Below are 19725 nucleotides of genomic sequence, written 5' to 3' on the forward strand. Positions count from 1 at the left end.
CCTCACGTGGGCAATGACAGAGAGACAGAGAGAGAGGTGTGATTGAGAAGAATGTGCCCCCTATCTGAAACCGAGCAGTGTTTCGTTATTGGACTACTGTGTGGATTGTCGATAATGAACACAATGTTCAAGCATAAGGGTGTCCATCTGTGCACTTGCCATCAGGACACCCTTTGCCATAGTTTGATGATCAACTTTGTGGTCATATCATCAGAAATCCCACCGCAAAATTGGTCATTCAAGTGAAGACCATACCACCGCCTGGTGGTGTGTTGGCTCCGTTGGTGGGGAAACATGTTGATCAGACCTTGCAGACGCAAAAGTATCGCAAGGGTTTGCTGGGAACGACTGGCAGAACCCCCTGTCAGAAGGTGTTTCAACTCTCACCTTCAGCAAAATTTCTCCCACGTCCCGGGGGAGGTGGGGACATGCTTCCATTGTCGCGGCGGCTGATCTGAGTTGTGGCTGTGAGGTGATTGTTGCCTATCGTAACGGCAGTCCCTGAACCTGCTGGTAGACACAAGCAGTAAGGGGTGCCGTCAAGCTAAAGAAGGAGTCCTATCGGGCCTTTTTGGCCTGTGGGACTCCAGGGGCAGCTGACAGATACCAGTTGGCCAAGCGGAGTGTGGCTTTGGCAGTCGCAGATGAAAAACAACTTCCGGATGGCTTTGGGGAACTTCTGGTCCACCATCCGGGGTCTCAGGAGGAGGAAGCAGTGCACCATTAACACTGTATACAATGGAGATGGGGCGCTGCTGACTTCAACTCAGGACATCATGAGCCGATGGGCAGATTGAAGACCTCCTCATTTTCACTAACCTGTCTTCCTTTGGAGATTCCATACTCTGCTTTCTCAATGTGGGCTCTCCTATCTCTGAGGCTGAAGTCACCGAGGTGGTCAAAAATATCCGGACACCCTGGTATGGGCTGTTCAATCCCTGTACGAGAGTTCGGAACGCATTTCTGGCAGTAAGTCGGACCCATGTCTGGTGAGGGTTGGACTCCTCCAAGGCGGCAGGATTGTTACGGATCACTGTTCATTACTTTTATGGAGAGAATCTCTAGGTGCAGCTGAAGCGTTGAGGGGTTCTGGTTTTGTGGTCTCAGAATTTCATCTCTGCTTTTTGATGTGGTTCTGTCGACTTCCTCAGACTGTGACCTCCAACTCTCACTGGAGTGGTTCGCAGTTGAGTGTGAAGCGGTTGGGATTAAGAACAGCATCGTCAAGTATGAGACCATGGTCCTCCATTGGAAAAGAGTGGAGTGCCCTTTCCGGGTCGGGGATGTGGTCCTGTCCCAAGTGGAGGAAAATAAATATCTTGGGGTCTTGTTCACGAGTGAGTGTATGATGAAACGGCATATCAACAGATGGATTACACTGTCTGATGTGGTAAAGAAAGAGCTGAGCCAAAAGGGAAAGTGAATCACCCCTACACTAGTAGAAGATGTATGGTTGGATAGTTGTTTCAATATCTAAAGCGCTATATAAATAAAGCACATTTACATTTATGAAATAATCTGTATTGAATGAATATAGTCCAATCTCAAATACAGTAAGCATAATATTTCAAGATTCAAGAGAATTTTGTACCATACAATGAAATTCTTATTCTGTTCACTTCCCCGGGCAACAGACTACATTCCATAAGTGAGCAATAAATAAAAAGCAATAAACAACAAACAGAGACAATGGTGCTAATAATGTAGCGCAGAATATTTAATGATAAATAGAAGTTAAAAAAACATAACCTTGCATGTATTATATGGGTTTTCTCTGGGTACTCTGGCTCCCTCCAATTATTAGACATACACACCATACACAAGTGTCAAAGGTCACCTGCACCTCCTGTAAAAGGCCTTAAACTGAGTTTGTGACCATTTTAACCCACAAATCTTTGTGACACATTCATATTGGAAGTTGAAATTTTATATTCTGCATGTAAAGAGTAGACAGAAGGTTTGTGACGATTATGAGACATACACGCCATACACAAGTGTCAAGGTTCACGTGCATCTCCTGTAAAAGGCCTTACACTGAGACTGTGACCACTTTCACGCACAAATCTTTGCAACACATTCATCTAGGAAGTTGAAATTTTCTATTCTGCATGTGAGGAGAGTCCTCAAAATAGGACATGGGATGCGCACGCTTAGGTTTGAGAAAGGCAAGGAGAAGACCCACGACTCACTAATGGTTCCTGCTGTCTGTTTCACCACCTAGCAAGAGGGTGATCAGCTATTTCTTCTCAATTAGCTTGTTTGTTAGCCATGGCAAACGCGCATGCTCTTTTCGTACTTGTCAAATAAAGACTAAAAAGATGACTGAAAATCTTTAAACCTGTATCAAACGCATCGGTTTTGTCTGCTAGCTAAGGACATTAGCAGTAAATTTTGCACCACATAAGTGTACGTTAAGGCAGTGGTTCTCAAAATGGGGTCCGCGGACCCCGTAGACCCGTGGGCTGACTGCAGGATGCCCATGAAACAATTTTGGTAATTAATTAAACAATATACATTTGCCGGGCTTGGTTGTTGTCATGGTTGAAATTTAGGGAGAGTACGCAAATGCGCCAAGTGAAGCATGTGATGTTACGCATCAGTGATTTCTGTCGCGCATGCGCACCGGCGTACCACTTATGTGCATGCCTGTGTATATTCTATGATGTAGGCCTTTACCAACAGAGACACCACTGGACCTGCTGCTCACAATTATATCAAATGTTTCAGGGTTCCAGATTAGCTTGAAATAGTGGCATTTTGCCCCCAAAATATGACAAAACAGTACATTATTCATCCACTTGTGCAGATATGAAGAGTATATTTATTGAATATTGAGTGCAGGGCCATCATGCAAAAAAAAATACAATAAATGTTGGATCCTGCATGACTCTAACAATGAATACCCATCAATTTAACATCAATACAATGAAACTTGAGCAAAATCTGAACACTTGCTTTTTAAATCATTTCACCATGTGCTCCCCTAAGGTTTGTTTCAGCGCTCCTAAAATTTTAAGCTACTGGCTACTGTTTTCCTTGTAACAATACTGTATGTCAGAAGTATTGTATTAACAATCAAAATCCATTGGCACATACTAATCAGCTTTATAGGGAGTTGTTATCACATTGAGCATTTATGTTCAGCAGTAAATAGTTCATGTTCTCAGATATATAGTAGATAACCTTTATCTTTGTAATAAAATCAAGTTAAATCCTTTCTGAGAGCACCAAAACTATGGTTTTGATGAGGTCAAAGTTCACATTTTAATCATAAGAATCAAGTATGACTTCACCGCATTCATTTAGGTAGGTTTAACCTGGCAAAATTCTTGCAGAAACTCCCCCATGGCGTCTTGTCGGTGTCCCCACAATGTACAAAAACTGTTTTTGTGTGTGCTGCCGCCATCTTGCTCAAGGTGACCCCACAATGTACAAAAACTGTTTTTTGTGTGTGCTGCCGCCATCTTGCTCAAGGTGACCCCACAATGTATGAAAACCACATTTTTTGTGTATAAAAGTGTGCGTGAGCTCGAGAGTGTGTGTGGGCTGCAGTACCATTTTCCACCAGCAGTATGCCCTACTGAGCACACACACTTACACACAAAAAAATCGGTTTTTGTGCATTGTGGGGATGTCCTTCAAAATTGGCCAGGGCACTTATTTGACCTTTTTATCTTTGAATTAGTGGTTAGAATTGTGGGGACCCGGTTTTGGGTCCCCACAAATTTTTGGGTCCCCACACTGTGATTGTGCTGTCAGGTGCAGGTTCCCACAATGTAGCAAATACAAACGCACGCACACCTGTGAGCTAACACACTTGACACCCTGTTCGGAACCTGTTCGGATAACATTACAACACACATTCACATGTGCGCTAGTTCCTTATGTACGTGTGTGACACCCCCCTCCCGTCCCTACCTCACCACAAGCGCTGGCCCAGCTTCCCATTTTCTGTCATCACCCCAAAGAGCTGGAGAATAAACCTATTAGCGGTGTTAAACTAGGCTAATTATATAGCACACTATTAACACACACGAGTGTGTGACAGCATGCTGTGTGTATGTGTGTCTGCGAATTCCTCAATGTGTTTTGCTTCCATTACCGCCACCAAAGTGAAGCTGTAACAGAATTCTCATCTACTATTATATAATAAGATTATAACCATGGACAACTCAAGAGAGAGTCACTGTCTGGGTGCTACGTTAGGGTTGAATGAAGACTCTAAATTGTTTTCAAATTGTATTTAAGTATAAATTGTATATTTATCATAAGGAACGTTGGAACCGATATCAGTACGAGTACTTGACTCTTAAGTGATACGAATGCCACTGGTCATTTTGATACTTAAAATGTCCAAAAAGTGAAATGACAACGAATAAAAAAAATGACCTATTATTGCATTTTTCTTTCGGATTATACAAAATTATTGGCAAATTTCTGTAACTTTTTTTTTTCAATTTCTATATCTATCTTCTCCGGACAGGTTTCAAAATGGGTGTCAAGTGTGTTACAAAATGCATCTTAATGGACACTTTTCAGACTTGTGTAGCTTTACATCTCGATTGTAAAAAAGCCACAAGAGGGCCTTCCTATGTCAAAATTTGGTACTAAAGTGTTTAAAATATAGCAAATGTAATCATTTTTGCACAAATAAATACTTTTGATCAGTCCACATGTGTGCTCATTATTTTTTAATGAATTATTGACCAGTGTTGAAAATGCCTTTCTCTCATTGACAATGACATAATGGCAATGGATGTGGATGGGCAATGGTGGCATTTTTGTGGCCTTGTTCAGACCAAACAAAATCCGATTTCTACCCAATGCATACTGAAATGGGTGGCTCTTTTCTAGTCTGAGCAGTGACAAAGCACATGAAATCCAATTTGGATTTCCCCAACCAAATCACGATTTCATCCACATGTGCATATCAAATTATAAATATGGCTATGTTTTGTTGTAAAACACAATGTGTGTACTGTATTTTTATTGGTTTGCGAGGCGTCGAGGGTGGCGATGTCCCAGGGCTCACTTATATCCTGGGAATTGATTTTGGCCTCTGTAGAATTTTCCACACATTTTGATTGACATCATTCAGCTGTGATTCAAATTTTGAATTCCTGCACGACCGGTGGCAAAATCTTGTGGCAAAACGCCACACACTGCATGTGAATTCTGTGGAGCTTTAAAGTTTTGGCAGTGAAACTATCTTGAGCTTAGTGTCTTCGAACTGGCATTTGAACGGAAGTTGAACACCTCAGTGGGTCAGTGTAGCGGTTCATGTTGTTGTCGTTGTTGTGGCCCACTCCTAAGAATAGCGTCACAGATACACTAAGTGGACATAGTGGTGACAAGGTTGTGTGTCACTGGATGTCATATCCCAACTATACTTAGATAGACTGATCTACAACGTGTTTCAGGAGTCAATCGGTGAATATTGAAGAGATGACAAACACATATTTTGGGAATTGAGCAATAAAAGTGATAGCAACAGCTCTATTTGCGCGATCGGTTAGCATGTGGTATGTCAAAGACTTACAGAACCAATTCGGAGTTGTGATTTTAATCCTTACTGGAGCAACTAGTTAATTTATAAGGAACACAATAGACAACAAAAACCTGTCCCTCCTTTTTTATTAGGTATTAATTACAACCAAGGCATTTGTCAAAGTCACCGCTAAAATAATGATGGCGAATGTGACGGCAAAGAAAATGGCAGACAAACAGGACAGCAAATTGTGCGGAAAGAGGTGCCCTGTTTTCGCTACACAACACAAATGCAAAATCTTCAGCCAGCAACGGCCATTATCAGCCCATTACATATCATCTCACTCAATTATTATCTCCGGTAAAGGAGCATCCATTACGACCAATTTTGTATAACACATGATAACGATGGCAACCACGTTCAGTTTCTCGCACATCAAATGGACTCTTTTCTGCCTTGTGTACATACGTGAGTGTGACCAATCCGTGAGAGGTCGAGGCTAAGGTGCAAAAATAACAGATGGAAAGGAGACGTTATCATATGGCGATTGCATTTGACGCTTGATGACTAGTTCTTATTGGCTGAGACATACTGCAGACCAGATGGAAGCTACTTACAACTACCCATTCAGAAACAATAAACCGGGCCATTACGCTCCAAGGCGCAATGGTAAAACTAGTAACCTGACAAGACTCCCCAAAGATGGCAGTTTATCAAAATGCTGAGAATAACCAATTCAACCTGAATTGAACACACCCACAATTTGAGGAATCAAATGTTGAGTTCTGTATGTAAATCAAAATGTAGCTTTTAAAACGTTTTTGTTGTTCAAGTTAAAAAACTGCTTTTTGAGGAGTGTTTAGTAAAATATACTCAAATTAGAGTACAAAGGTGATCAAGGCTAGCTCTGTGCTATTTAAATCAGAACCAGCTCGCTAGATACACGTTTCCCTGATTACTATTCTGACTAAACACATTTCAGACTTGGTCCTAAGTCAAAACCAGCATCAGATAAGCTATGTATCTGACAAGTATCGTTATCACAAAGAGATGAAAGGGAAAAATGAAAAGGCCACGTTAATTTGCTAAGGTAACATATGACTCGCACAGTTAGTGCACTTAACACCTGAATTGAATAATGGTGTGAGCCAGTCTACTTTTCACAGATGTCTGGCTGGAACTGCATTAAAGAGAATGTCCAACTCTGTACAACAAAAGAGCTGGTAAATTAATAAGTGTAGGACTGGCCTAGAGGTTGATAAGTGTTAGTGGCACAGTAAAAAAAAAAAGAATCAAAAAACCAACCTTGAGAGGTATTGCGAGTATATCTGTATACTGTCAGTCAAAAAAGAAATGAGGATGGAGAGACTATCAACAAATAGAGATAGCGCAAAGGTTACATCAACACACATTTGTCCATTCAGTGACTTTCTCTGAGCGAAGGGCAGTGGATTAGTGAGAAGTACGGGCTTAGCGTGTAATTCAAAGCATTTTCCATGAGCGATTAACATGCCAGTCAATGGCAGGGGGATGGGCACGGACCCCCGGCACATGTCATTACTTTAGCATGACAGATCATTCAATACTCAGACATTCTGCAAGGAATGGAATTGGTATCTCATTTTAGGGGTGTTTATGATTTCTACTATAGTTTGACACAGTGCTACGCTGCAATGTACAGATGCTCACACACACACACAGAAGATTAAAATATGAGTAACCTTGACGACTTTCGTCATTATTGCCGTCAGACAACGTGATGGAATCAAATCAAATCAACAATCGTCAAACATTCCAATTTGATCGGCGCTGTATTTTTAGGACGCTATTATACGAAATGACTCGCTATATATACATAATAGAGCGGCCTCGTGCGCTAAGCTAGCGTTTCATCTTTACAGCGACGGCTTAGGGCTGCAGTTTAAAGGGGGCTGAAGACCTCGGGCAGCTAATGGTTCTTCACACGAGCTGAGACAGAGACAATAATAAAAGGTCAAAAGGCAAATAAGCCACAATAAGGCTGGGATTAGGAGGCGATGGGATGGCTGCAGAGACCTGACAAGTTGAGCAAACAAAAAAAAGGTTATTTTTGTAGAAGAGGACATAGAATTAGCACTAACTAATCTCAAAAGTTTTTCTCTTGTATAAACTTCATAAAGTTCTGAACTACCTACATGTTTCATACGTCATTTAATATACTGTATATGAATACACACATAAACCTCAGTGTAGCAAACAAGGAAGTGCTAGCAGGCTTGTTCCCTGTCAGAACTGAGTAGAGTAAATAAGGTTTAATTTTGTCTGATAATCTCCCCGCAGCACTCAAAAACACTTGTGCAATCAGAGAGGGTAGGAAACACAAACTATGTGACAGACATCCTCATTTAGCTTCATTACCCTCACTTTAGTGCCTTCACACACATGCATACATAATAATAGTCATTAACATCGAGTTAAAAAAAAACATTGGCGTTAGATGAGGTCATTTTGCGAGAGTGGACATGAGGGACAGTGACGGCCCATTCTGTTTGCTCTTGTTTTTTGAGCTTCATCCATGCGTGCCAGGCCGGTCTGCTGTAATTTGAAGGTTGACTTGTTTAATAAGCTGCAACTACATTTGCATGGGTGCTGCTCACACCCAGTCACATCACACTCGCCTCCAAAAAAAATTTAGTTGGTGAGAAACCAACAGCTCCAGTGGCGCAATTGGTTAGCGCGCGGTACTTATAAGACAGTAACCAGCGGAGTGATGCCGAGGTTGTGAGTTCAAACCTCACCTGGAGCAACTCAAATTTATTTAAATCAAGTTAACGAAAAGTTACCTCACTGATGATAATCGCAATCCTTGATGAAATCTTTCTTGCAGCTCCCGTAATTACAACTCCGTCTTCCGTGATGTGTGCTGCAACATGTCTGTGGCGAAAGAGAAGAGAAAAAAATCAAGAGAAAATAAAGTCAAACCAACTGAAATGTGCTAACGTATATATTTTATTTTACTTATCAATTTAATTGGACAATTTTAAAGGGTCTTAAAATGCTTAATTGGTTGTCAAAAAGGGTTATCAATTACTTTGATAATAAATTAGTTGTCGATTAATCGCTTCATTGTTCCAGCTCTATTCTTTACTAGAATGTATGTTTTCAACAAAACAAGGAGACTCCAGTACTTCTTTGGTAATGGACTGAGCAGGAGCCATGTTTTACATTTAATCAATGATCTTGCACCTTTTCCTCCATCACTCCTTTGTCCACATTTCCAGTTCTAATGGAAGACAAGATGTAAAGACGGGGAGGGAAGGAGCGAAACATAAAGGAGGATGTAATATAATGATATGTGTGTGTTGACATGGAACGCTTTAACAATAAAATAGTAAACGATGCGTGTTAGTGCGAGTGAGTCATTTGCGTGCATGCAGTGTGTTGTTTAAGTGAGGCAGCGTCGGTGTGATTCACTGCGGCTCCATCAACCTCCTCCTCTTTTGAGTCATTCAATTTGCAACTCCTGCAAATGTGTACTTTTCTGTGTAATGTGTGTGTGTGTGTGTGTGCGTGTGTTTTCACTGGTGGGGAGCAATCAAGGGCCTACACGTCATCACCATGACAACACTGACAGACTTTCACTTTCTGAGGGTACTGCACATATATGACCAGCACAAAACGATAATGTTAGTCTTTGGTATTGCACTAAAACACTGTAATTCACATGCCGGGCCAGTGGGAGGCGATGTCATTTCACTTCAATCAAAGTTTTACAGTACCAGATGAAACTTTAATATCATAATTGCAATGAATTGAAAAATGAGGATTACACACACATTGGGGGGTCATTAGTCACAATTTTTTTTTTTTTTTTCATCAGTGGACCCCATTCCCAGAGTGTCCTTAAAAACTCTGAAATCTTTGTTCCGTAACATCCGAAAATGATGCCAATGTCCGGTCTGAATAGAAAATGAGGTTAAGGAAGTACTGTCTGTTGAAGTGATATCATGTTGACTGAGCCAGAATTTGAAGAAGTTACATTTAGCTTGTGTTGTAAGTAGAAGTTACAGAGAGTCTTCTCCACATGAAAAAATTGTAGTCCTTGCAAGAACATCTGTGTGATTTGCAGGGATAACTATAATCTTACGATAAAATGTCATATTATGAGCCATATTTGTTATATTTTTTTAAAATAGAATTTTATTAATTAAAAATGTGACTTACTTATTTACATGATGATTTGATGATATTTCATGATCATAAAATATCAAAAAACCCAAAGCTAAGAGAAGCAGTAATTGTTTTTAGTGGCATTCATTTCCCCTTACAGTATGGATGAATGTCCTTTTACATTTACACAATATAATAATTAATTGTAAATAATTTTGTGGACCCCAAAGCTACCGTAAATATTCCTCCGCCATTGAATAATGGTTAATAACTTTCCGAGACTCTAAAAATAGTATTAACAAAGACTACCTTTAAAAATAGTTGCCCTGAATGTGGTTATCAAACAAAGTATTTTGAGAAACACATAACTGTTTTTTGGCATTGACGTGAAAACATTTGGTAAAAGTAAAAAGTAAAGTAAGTAAAAGTTACAAAAAGTTACAAAAAGTAAAAACTTAGGTACTCTAATAAAGTTTTTCTATGAGTGCCCCTTTAAAATGTTCTACTCTTTGCTTTTAATTGGGATTGGCATGTCAATGAAATCATCGATGTGTGCCAAGGACATACGTCGAGCCAGCTAACAATTAAATGTGTCACTTAATGGGCCCACGTTGCTGCTATTCCAAGCTTGCGTGGCGGGAGAACGCCACTTGTCTATTAGAGGGAAACCGGAACGCTCCGGTGAAGTGGGCCAAGGTCACAAGCGCCGCTTCATTTTCAGGGGGTGGCGCTCCGTGTCGCGCCGGCACTCCACGGTCATTAGCATAAACGCCGACCTGGGAGGAAGCTTTTAGCGTGGCAAAAAGTGGCCGTCAAGGATGTGTAGTCGTTTATGTAACAAGTCTCTCGGGTGTGGAGGAGAGGCGGGCTACTCAAGTGCCCTCAGCACTCATTACGCAGCCTGGTAAAAGGCCTCAGCTCGCTTCTTACACCATAGTATTAAAAAAAAAAAACAACAACAATAAAAAAACACACTGACAAAATGCAATCTAAAAACCGGAAACCCAAAAAATAAATAAATAATGCAAAGCTAGTTGCTTAAATTATATTGTTAGGTTAACCATTTTGTTCAATTTGGCTATGCGACTCCCAATTTCATTGGTTTGCCATACATTTTTTGGTGTTTTTTGGTTTTCTTGGTAACATTAGAAATATTTTATGTGACAGAAAAATTGACTGGTTAGCGTAGTTACAGTCGTACAGTAGTAACTACGCAATTGTTCGAATCCAGGTTATGACAAGTTCAATGTGAGTATTCTGGTTGTTTCCAATAACATACATGAATACATACATGCATGAAAATTATCAATAGCTGTTTGTCTAAGGCAGATAGTGGGGTGGGCACTCGTGGGGGGCGCGAGGTGATAGGGGGGGTCTTTGTTTTTGTCTTGTGAAATATAATTGCAATAAAATAAGAATTTTCATCATTTTTAGGGGGGGTTCAGGCACGTTGATGCACTTGGTTATTTTTTCTGTTTGAGACTCAGCTGTAACCTGTATGAGTGACATTTTCATTCATTTCTGATTTTTTTTTACATTGTTTCTTGAAAGCATGCCTTGGAAACGCATAGAAGCCAGCAATATGTGGTCCTTGAGGGCCGGTGTTAACTGTAACTGCTATTAGAGACTCATTTTCCAACTTTGTAAGAGAATATAAAAAGCACCTAAACTTTTGCTTAAGTCACTTCAAGACAAGCTCAATCAACCGCAGAATTTTTTTTTTTTCGGAAGTGTCAACCTCAAGAACTCTTGCACCATATTTTTGGTCTTCAGGTTTAAAAACAACACATTGTGGGCACATTTAAAATGTTCATGTGTAAAAGGCCCCTTCAGGCTCGTTTGTTCAGAGGACACTGGATCAACTCGGTCCTCTGAGATCAAGGTCCACGGGCAAGAAAAAAGGAGGCAGTCTAAATCAGATTCTGCACAGGGACTCCTGGTATCAAAGGTGAGTGTGTGTACGTAAGGGGGTGAGGGGGGCATATGGGAGGATTGGGGGTGTATATGTGGGAGCGGGAGAGGAGGAAGTTAAACAGCAACACACAGAGCTCCAATGTACATCCTTCAAGGCTGTACTGTGCCTTGTGGGGGCCACAGGACGGCCCTCTGTGTGTTTTGGAAGGTGGGCGGTGTGTTCAGGGACCACAGAGACCTTCGATCGGGAGACGAGCAGAGTATGAAGTGGTCAGCTTGTCCAGCTGTGACTGAGCACAGTGTTAAAGGAACAGCATATAAAAGTACCAAAAAATGGACTGTCTAACTCTGGGGTGGGCAAAACAGAGCCTGTGCAGTAATACTGTCTGAACTGCAGAATATTTCTTTCTGTTTGTAGTTTAGGAAATGTTGTGCTTTTTTTTTTTTTTCAGCTCAGAGCTAATGTGACAGAAGAGGAGGCCAGCATAATGCGACTTCTTTGTTTTAAGCGGCCAAATTCGGATGTGAGTCACGGCAATAAAAGCAGAAAAAAGCGCAATTAAGTGAAGATCCTACATGTGGCAAAAATCAAGATGCATTTCAACAAATAAATCTTAATTCTGTAATGACCATGAATAAACGTTTTCATAACATAACATGCTAAGCATTCATAACATGCTTAGCATGAACACAAAAACACCTTATTAATGAGAATGATAGACTTCGAAGACTCACTTTTTTTTAATCTCCCCTATTTTTCTTCATGTAACAACTTTCATGCTGTTTAGTGGCATAAGGCTACCTAACGATCTTCCTATCTATTTTGTCCAGTGCGTGAGATACAAGCTAATAATGGCAGTCAGACTGTAAAGAAGAGTACATCTTAAACTGAATTTACACATGACAAAAACTAAGCATATATATCTGACAATCAGTGTTTAAATAAATGATTTAATGATTGATTTAATTCAATATTTTTTTATATATTTTTTTAGTAATCAGTGCTAAAAATATAATATAAAAATAATATAATATTATAAATAAATTGTAAAATTCTTCTCTTTTATAATTGTTGTGACAAGCTGAGATTCAGAGCTTAATCTTTATCTTCTACTTAAAAGTTGTGCCGATCTCAAATTCATATAGATATAATGCTGCCATCTATAGTGATCCGTTTGTCATTGTGATCATTTCCAAAAGCAAATTTCACAGATAGGCTTGGCAAAGCACATTTTCATGATGACCTGTTCAAAAGGATAATTGATAAAAATGTCCAGGTAGTGAATGAAATGATAGTTCGAAGGTAGAAAAAAAACAAAACGCAACCACCACAATCTATGTGAAAGTACTTTCAAAGAAGAGATGATTGCAAAAGCCTGTTGAATTTTTCCACTTTTTCCGAGGTTTGTATGGACAATTTGTGTCTCCTCAGGTCAAAAGTTGCATTCATTTATTATTTTTTGCATGCTGTCAATATGACGGCGACACTACCATTACTGCTAACCTTTTCCTCAGCTGTTTTGTCAGCACACAAAAAAGCCACAGGAAGCAAAAAAATAAAAAAACAAAAAAATAAAAAACAAAGAAAGTGAAGGATGGTCTTCTTACTAGGGGGGACAACAATTTATGGTTCAATTACGCCGCGTGTCAGGCCGCCATGGGCTCGTGATGACTGTGCCCCAGCTCGGGGGGGATCAAGTCAACACGCTAACTAATGTAGCGCCGAGGGCGGTCGCTTCATTCAACACCAAAATGGTGGAGGCCACTTATGAAGGAAAGATTGGAGAACAATTCTCTTTGTGTACTTGTGTAACTGTGCTACTTCTGATCCTTGAACCCCTTTTATCGCAAAAAAAAAGTTTCAACACTTATTTATAATTCAATTTTAGATTATTTAACTCTATCCTTCATTTTTTGCACAAAAAAAACAAACCAAAAAAACATGCCATATCAATGATTCATCTCTCAGCCATTGATGTCCAAACTATGGTCTGGGGGCCATTTGTGGCCCACCGTCAATTTTTTTGGCTGCCCGCAACATATACTAATGTAGCAGTCGAAAAAGTGCGGGGATGTGAATAATGTGGACTGCTGCTATCACTAACAATAACCCTTTCTAGATAGGCGATTACACAAATAAATTTACAGCTAACATGCCAAGATTTTTTATTTTCACGAGAGATAACCTTCGAAATAAAGCAGTTTCATAAACAAAAATGGTTTCCTCCACTTTTTGCGCATTTTCAAGGTTCAAATTCCTGAAGAGCAGTGAAGCTAAGCTAACACAGCTGCCTTTTTTTGCACACTCATCACACGCGGTCGTCCACCGACGCAAAAGATGCACGATTGTTCCAGGATAATACGTGCGACTGAGTCAGCCGCCACGTCAATCGCGGCTTAGCTGGCGGTCCATCTGAAGCCGTGATAGCTCTAGTCCCGTCAATGTCCAACCTCCACACCGCGCGGCACATTCGATAACGAGCCAAGATGACGCTGAGACATTGCCGCAATTTGGACGTCATTCCAGGCCCGATCAATGCGGCCGTAGAGGCGGCAGACGACGGGCGGCGAGCAGCTGGTGGCCTTTCAACATCACCTCTCGCCGCCTGTAATAACCCTGATAGCTACTATGCGTTGCCGTGGTAGCGAAATGAGACGTTTTCCACGTAAGGGATAAAAATCGGTCACAGCAGCTGTAATCTACAAAACTTTGATTAATAACAAAAGCAAGGTTATCACTCTCTAGCATCGACTCGAATTCTTTGAAGCACTTTCAAAATGATCATGTGCTCCGGGTTTCAAAGAGTGCATTTGTGAACGTTCTTTGAGATTTGTTATATTTTGAGTGTGTGTGTTGTCGTTGCGACCGGCTGGAGCACACTGAAGCTGTGTTCGGTATAAACGCTTCAGTGTGTGTAGGTGTGTTTGCTTAAGTGTACACACTGAGGCTACTGTGTATGTGCAGGTAGTGAGGTGTGGCGTTAAGAATGACTTCATTGAAGGCAAACAGGCAATGTAGCGTTGACAACCGCTCCTATGGCATAGAAAAAATGTGATATGTTTTTGGGTGGCTTGTTTATGTAACAATGGAGTTTTGTAAAAGAGGAAAAGCAACATTTCAAGTTGCATAGCTGGGCCTCAAACTTTTCCGCCATTTTGGGCTCACTAGTGAAAACGGAGGTTTTCGTTGTGTTTTGCAAATTGGCAGAATCTGTATGGACCTTCAAAACAAAATGGCTGACTTCCCATTTCCTTTTCCGTTCTGGTTTTTTGAGACTTTTTTCGTATGTTTACTCGTGGTGGGACAAGCAACATAAAGGTGCTTTATATACGAAACTTATGTAGCTATTTGCAGTGGTAAAAGGTGATTATTTTGTCTTTGATTATTTTTGGAATGGACAAGTAATGATATCGTACTGATACCTTGACTAATTTCAGGGTACTCGCAGTGGCAGTCAATACTAGTATCAGCTGCTCTCTCAAAGCAGTTTCAGATTCAAAAATGAGAAATTACAAGTTTGAAGAATACAAATTTGCTACTAATCTCATGACATTTTAAAGGGACAATGTGTAAGCTTTAGAACATTTTTCATTACGGACAGCAGGAGGTGCTGCATCTACCATTGTCCATAGCTATTTTTAATGAAAAATGGTCTAAAATTTACACATTGTCCCTTTAAAGAAAATGCTGGATTGGAATGTACAGGTTTTTCTTTGAAACGATGAAATAATTGTTTTTTGGGGGTAAAATTTGCATGTCAAAAGTACTAGTGGTATTGGTACCAGTGACTATGCAAGAGATTAGAACTCATACAAAAAGTTTTGATTGAATATTCATAATTAATTTGATAACATTATTTACATATACATTATTTTACATATACAATTAATAACTTAAAAAAAAAAAACTTTTGCACCTTGCTGTGGACGGAAAATGACATCACATGCGCTGAAGGCTCAATCACAACTCAGCTTGTAATTGTCACATGACCAGCAGGTGAGCAGTGATTCGTCATTATGCTAGCCGTGAGCAAAGGGGATGGTTTTAATTGCCAAATCAATTTAGTATCCCTTTGAATATTTAAAGGTATGGTCCACTTATATTTCATCAATAAAAAAATATTTTGTATATAATTATTTTGATGGCTTAATTACTTTTCATGTACACATTACTTTTGACACATTTTGCTATCAATTGAAAATCACATCATGTGTGCTGAAGGCCCAATAAACAACCAATCATGGCTCAGCTTGTGAATGTCTGGGCACAGGTGATGTCATTTTCAATCGACAGCAAGTGGTAAAATGTGTTTTTTAAGGTATTAAATGTCCATGAAGAATAATTTGTTTATCAATTAACTATAGACAAAGTATTACGCTTGCACGGCTGAAAATGGCGAAATAAGTTGACGATCCATTTCAAGTTTCTTTTCCCATTTCCTATTCACAACAGGAATTAGGCTTCACTTTCGATGCTGAGCCGCCTGACTTCAGTGTGTCGTGATGCTTTCAAATGCTGGCAGTTTTCATTGCTTTGTAGTTCAGTGTATCATTATCTTAGACTTACAATTAAAAATGTGCTATTCCTCAAAACTACAAGAAGGAAAGAAAGTCAAATTTGAGCTAAGTCTCCCTGAGGACAAGCTGTATCACTGATGCGGCTCCCCACTGCGTAGCATGGCAGCTTCTGTTGGGTCCCCCCCGGGCGGAATGCTTCTTTCAGGGCACGCCAGTCAACTAGGCGAGGGGGGGCGGTCTCGCCATGGTGGTATAGGGGACCCCTAGGCAGGCTTCGTGCAGCTGTCAGAGTCCCGTTTTGCACTTTGCCCATTTTTTTTAATTCCACCCCCATCTTCCTACAATCAGCCTCGCATGAGGCAGCGACCCGGGCCGGTGAATGGGACTGAAAGAATCCAATTGCGTTCCACCTCGAGTGGAAACCGAAGTTTTCGTTGCTAATTAAGTTTGTTGGAGTCACAAGTGCTAAATAATATGCGGGAATGAATCTTGGCAGCTCATTAACTTTGGTACACTTGCTATTGTTCCCGTAATACATTCCATTAAAGCTCTAAACCAAATATTCAAGTCGCTATTAGGCACCCATGACGGCACCGCGTTGTCCTCCAGCTAATTGGGAATTAAGTGTGTGTTTGTATTGGCAGGTCCGCAAGCCGCTAGCGACATCTTAGCCGCCGCCACCACTTTTAACTTTTCATGGAATCAAAGCGGAGGTCGCTAATGGTTTTTTAAGAGAGGTCAGCTGACGTTTGGACGTCCGTCCCCTCCTGGCTTGAAGCTTTGGATATTGGCGGTCACCTTGACTCAGCGGGTGACGCGAGCGAAGACGGCTGCCGTATGCTGTGGAAACTGACGGAAGGTCAAAGCAAAATGGCTGGGGGGCACGTGGGAAATGGTGAGGTGAAATAGCAACATTGAAGAAGAAAAAGACCAGAGCGAAAGAATACAGTTTTGCCCATTCATATAAAATGTATTGACTTTGTGATCTAGTATGATTAGCAACACATTTAAGTTTATTCACATCAAATTTAGTAGAATTGATAAAAAAATGCCCAGATAATTTTTTTTTAATGACCATTTATGCATGCAATGCACTGCACCTCATAGCTTTGATTGTATAGTAAATTCGGGCAGTAATGTTGAAATTGTTTTTTTATTTTTTTTTAATATAAAATCATTGAAAATTCAAAATGTTATAATGGTGGAGTGTTTAACAGTTTGAGGGATAAAGGTTAAGCTGCGAATCTTGGTTTCTCAAGTTGATTTTTAGGTGAATCCCTGACATGAGACACCAACCCAGCTTAGTTTAGACCAACGTTTAGCCCGGGGGCACCAGGTAACCCCTGAGGATCACATGAGTAGCCTGCAGGCCTGTTCTGCAAATAGCTTACACGTGAACGTTAGATTTCCTAAGAATTTTACGAACAGTTATACACACATTACATTTACATTACAAGTTACACTTGAATTACAAACTTAATACTTCCTTAATTATTGTGAGAAATCATTAACATGATAATTGTCTTCACATGAACAGGAAGCCCTTTGAATTAAATTTTCAAAAAGGTTGGCAATCCCAGGTTTAAAAAAAAAAAAACAACACGTTTTGAACATTTGATTGCACTCATGTTTACGTAAGCACTTGGCAGCTATGGTGACATCCCCCTAGGACAAAATGCACGCCATTAAGACACCTTTCAGAGACAATCAAACAACCATTAAGATGAAACGCACAGACCTGCATAACAGTTTAAAAATACATCTCAAATAGCATTGGGCAAGTATTTCAAATTATGAAGCACACTCTGCTATATTTGCCTTCATTCGTAATAAAAAATCTCTACGATTCTTTACATGCAGGTCAGAGAATGGAGGTCAGTCCCAACAGAGCTGATTAAAAGTGAATATTTTGAGGGGAAATTATGTCATTTGAATGCCATCGCATGATAAAATGTCAATGGTGCACTGCCAGATGAGACACAGTCACACACACACATATATACATACAACTCTAATAGTGTCATAGAAGTGATACACATACAGTAGTAGGTCAATTTCATTCATTTATGGTCACTGTTTTATTGCAAAATTGTTTAAATTGGTCAGAAGCAAAGCTAACATCCCGTCATGTGCAGCAGCATATTTGGGATATTCAATAACAACAAAACTAAGTTCACTTTATGACGTGGCTAAAACAGAGCTGAAGACTGGTGAAGTAGTATCGATGACTGATATCAGTTCATTTTTATATGGTTGAGTTGTCTACATTGGGTATCAATACAGGAGGAATACTTTGTAGGCAAATTATTAAATGTACAATTAGACTAATTGCATTACGTAGAACACAAAACGGAGGCCATGTCGACTGAAAGCTATCAAGTGTTGTTTTTTAGGCAGGCGTCATCCAATATCTTGTTAATCTGTCGTCAAGCACCTAAATTTGAAACCCCTGACCACCAGTAAAGCATCCTTGTCTGCTCAGACTTGTAAAGCTTAATTTGCAATTCTTTTTTTGTCAAATATGTCATTTGAATGTTACTTAGCGTTATTAATTTTTACGACATAAACTCACAGATGTTAGTATTTATGTTTTACAGAACTATATTAACAATTAAAGCAAAAATACAGCGTGTTACCAAAAGACTTTAAATGTATATAAAACGTATTTCTTTTACAGTAATTAACAGTGAAAACAACTCATTGAGTCACTGCAATAACACGGTTATTTTCTTATACACCACATAAGTCTAACATTAGCAAACTATGACTAATTTCAATCTTACAAACAATATGGAGGATGTTAGGTTTTTTTTTTCATTCAGTGCCCGTCGTAATGGCGTTATAATGGTTTTATGACTGCTTTGTGAGGGAAGTGGCTCTCAAACCTGTTTAGAGCGTAAATAAAGCATCCCTCATTGAAACTTGCGTTCACCCACAAACACTTTCTCACATCTTCTTCATCACTTCCTATCACAATTTGGCATGAAGTTCGACAAACAACATGATGATAAACTAAAAACAAACAAACAAACAAATAAACAAACTTACCAATACTCTCCAGGTGTGTCCGCACCTGACGCTCTAGCCCAGCAACGGCCGGACCGGCACCGACACAACACAGGCACGAGACGTCTTGTCAAACCGGAGACCCGCTTGTGTACTATCCCTTCCCGGTCCGGAGCGCGTCAGTGATGCCAAACAAGCGACGGTCAAAGCGGTTCCGTAAAGACTGACCGCCCGAAAAGAAGTGAACGGAACCATTCTATGCGGCGGCAGCGTGGTCAAGTTTACAGAAGGGTGGATGATGTTAAAGATTAAACCGGAAATAGTCTGTCAAAGTAAAACCACAAATCGTCGCGCTAGAAGACAAGGATATGGCGTTTATAGTCCGTATTTGGTCACCCATATTATCATGTTTTTAGAACCAAAAGTGGCATTGAAGTGCGTTTTACACAAAGGTGAAATTGTTTTCTCATACTGCTGCCTTCTTTCAGTATTATCTTGAAGGGTAAATCTAGAAGTAAGTGTCGCTAAGTGTCAAATGGCTGATTTATCAAGTAAACTAGTACACACAATTTTAGTTCAAATTACTAATGTATTAGAAATATTCTTAAAAGGAATGAAATCCAATCAAGGCATTTTTCATGTTTCAAATA

General features: G+C 40.0%; 1 protein-coding gene and 1 non-coding gene across 2 annotated transcripts in view; one reads left to right on the forward strand and one right to left on the reverse strand.

Annotated features, from left to right (window-relative positions):
• Positions 1-19291, reverse strand: part of znf385c (zinc finger protein 385C) — a 105968-nt gene extending 86677 nt beyond the window's left edge. The window contains exons 1-2 of the mRNA XM_088437311.1: positions 19118-19291; positions 8311-8401 (exon numbers count right to left, since the gene is read on the reverse strand). The gene's annotated coding sequence lies outside the window, so the exon portion shown is untranslated. The remainder of the gene's footprint in view (positions 1-8310; positions 8402-19117) is intronic.
• trnai-uau (transfer RNA isoleucine (anticodon UAU)) lies at positions 8180-8273 on the forward strand. The gene is made up of 2 exons: positions 8180-8217; positions 8238-8273. It is a non-coding gene; the product is annotated as a tRNA-Ile (tRNA).
• Positions 19292-19725: the final 434 nt, after the last annotated feature.

This window comes from Hippichthys cyanospilos, chromosome 16, assembly GCF_059441005.1.
Source record: "Hippichthys cyanospilos isolate Australia breed blue-spotted pipefish chromosome 16, RoL_Hcya_1.0, whole genome shotgun sequence".
NCBI lineage: Eukaryota > Metazoa > Chordata > Actinopteri > Syngnathiformes > Syngnathidae > Hippichthys > Hippichthys cyanospilos.